Source organism: Tupaia chinensis, unplaced genomic scaffold, assembly GCF_000334495.1.
Source record: "Tupaia chinensis unplaced genomic scaffold, TupChi_1.0 Scaffold000338_1, whole genome shotgun sequence".
Taxonomy (NCBI): Eukaryota; Metazoa; Chordata; class Mammalia; order Scandentia; family Tupaiidae; genus Tupaia; species Tupaia belangeri.
In genome coordinates this window covers 2,229,501-2,232,309 of record NW_006159832.1, presented here as the reverse complement: position 1 = coordinate 2,232,309, position 2,809 = coordinate 2,229,501, and positions in this window count along the sequence as shown.

Sequence of the window (2,809 nt, the reverse complement as noted above, 5' to 3'; positions counted from 1 at the left end):
GGAATGGAAAATAAGTAAATCTGCTCTTTAAAAATTTTACCAATGAAGAGCCCAAAGAGCTCTCCAAGTTCTCATATGTAAGAATGATTTTAAAAGTATAGAATAATGTTCAGGTCATATTAAGGAAAGATTTATTAAGGGAGGAAAAGAAGCATACTGGAATTATCATTTGGACATGGGCTATTTGCTGGCAAGTCTTTTGAACTTCATCACATTTAATCCTCCTTAGACCAGGTGAGGTGAGGTGCAATTTCATTTTAGAGAAGGAAACAGGAGCTCAGAAAGTTTCACAAACTTAATTCAAGGTCATATCACTTAAGAGAACAGCTGGAATTCCTAGCAGTTTTTCTCTGAGCCAAAGGCAGTGGGTTCTTCCTACCCTGACAAGTTTGTTTGTTTTTGTTTTTTTGTAGGAGATACAGATCCTTGCTCTGAAAAAAACTCACCTTTCTTTGGGTAGATAAATTTATATACGTGAATTCCATGAAGAAAAAACAGTCACTGTTCAAGTACCAAAGTGTTGACAGATTATAATTGCTACAGTAATGAGACTTCATAAAAGAGTACTCGAGGTGGCTCTTGTAGGGCAGATACTAATTGCACTTCGAAATGACAAAAGGTCAGACCTTCCCCAGCTGCCCACACTGCCTCTACCCGAGTATGAGAGATTCACACCAGCAATTGCATGAGGAAGCAGTAGTACCAGATTCTTATGGCTATATGAAGGAGAATTTTGGTCAAACATCAGGAGAGACTGTTCATCACCCAAATTAATGAATACATCTATTAGTTAATGAATAAAAGAGAACTTTCTGGAACCAACGTGTATCATCAGAAGCATTTTTCAAACAAGTTTGGTTTTACTTTAGGTAAACTTGCATCATAATTAAACTCTCCTGGTACTAAGCGACCTGAGGTCTGCCACACTTTGACCATTTAAATACTACAGTGAGCTCAGACCTTTCCTCTCTGCAGAGGGGCCACCATACAGGGACAAAATTTTTGTTCACGAACACAACACACTACCATCTTTCTTCCTGGAGGTGACCTCTCAACAGCAAGGAGAAAGAAGTAGGAGAGGAGAAGATTGAGAATTGGCAGGAAAGTATCCAGGTAAACTTTGTGTCCTTTTCGAGTTCAGGAGATTGAGGATTCCACATTAGTACTATAATGTAGTTAGTATGTAGAAATTTCCAACACCTACAAGACCTAAAGGTTAAAGAATATCCTTCATTTGGGTCTCTTCTTACAATTTCTATAACTTCGCTCATGGTAATAGTTAAATCATAACCTAGTACCATGTAGGATATAACCTAGCATGACTCTCTTACTGATGATTTACCAAGTACATAGGTTTACGGGCAAATTAAACACTATCACGAGACAAATAAGCAGTGCCTTATTCTGCCATACAAGGTTTGCCTTATGTTTCTGTCAGAGCCAGAGTTCAGAGAACTAATAGAAATTACACTTTTAGATTAGGAACTAGTGGACGGTGTCTTCAAATACAAGCCAGTTTCTATTGCAGCAGTTTCTTGAATACCTATCTCAAAGATCTAGATTTGCCTTATTGCCTTGGCAATTTTCCCAAGAAATTCAAGCTGATTCTAACTCCAGAGACACTATCATGTTATGACATTACAAGTACTTCCCATTGCATGACACTTTCTTTAGCAATTTCATGGTAATGTTTGGTCATTGGAAAATCCATGATGTAGTCTTGCATTTTTCTACACAAAAAATGTCATGACTTTTCCAACAACCCAAGATTTGTGAGTTAAGTGTTATGTCAAAATGCTTTTAAACGCATCTCTCTAGAAACACACGTGTGTACACACTCAGGCACATACATGACTAGCAGTTATGTTTCTCACTTACGCATCTGACCCAGGTCTTCTGATATTTATTCTCTGAAACATTAAATCTCTGTCAACAAGGACCACAGGAAGAAGTTAAAGGAGTTCAGAAGAAGAGAGACCTGAGACAAGTCGGGTGTTAGAAAGGGTTCCTGTTGGAATAAGGAACATAACTGACCTTTTAAGAATAAACAGGTGTTAGACCAACTAGAAAGATAGACCAGCCTTCAGCACAATGTTTACGGCAGCTGTATCCCACTTGGCAGACTGCAGGATTTGAGTCTTGGACCCAGTGGCTTGAGAGACATGCTGATCGTGTGTGTATGTGTACCTAAAATCCTAACAGGAGAAATGGAGAAGGAATTACAGCATAGCCGTGCCCCATTTGGGGTGCTTTCTCACTTTCCCTCTCTCTTTTTCTCTAATGAGTGTTTGTACCTACCAGCAAAATTAAAAGCAACAAACAAAAAGCAAAAAACAAACCACAATGACAAAAACCCAGAAAGATGGAGTTGCCATTCTAAATGGGGGGAGGAACATGCTTTTCCCCATGGCCAGTAACATCACCAGTCCCAGCCCCGGGAGAAGGAGCCCCTCTTCCGTCAGTAACGGCATGGCTTTATTTAGGCTCTCACAAATAGATTATCACCTTGGGGGAAAGAAGAGGATAGACATTCTCATACCTTTCTATGGCTGTCACAGATTCTCTGTCCTCATTCATACATGCTAAGGACTTTTTTAGACCCAACTCAGGGCCCAGCCCTGGTATGGTGACAGGGTGGCGGGAGTGATGACCAGACAGGAGGATATAGGAGAGCCCCTGTTGCCCTCAGATGCCGTAGTAGCCCCGCTGATTCTGAGCACAATTAGCTCCAGGAGAGAGACGCCATGTGTGCCTCATTCACTAATGTGTCTCCAGCAAGTGGCATGTGACCCATGCTCACTAAATATCC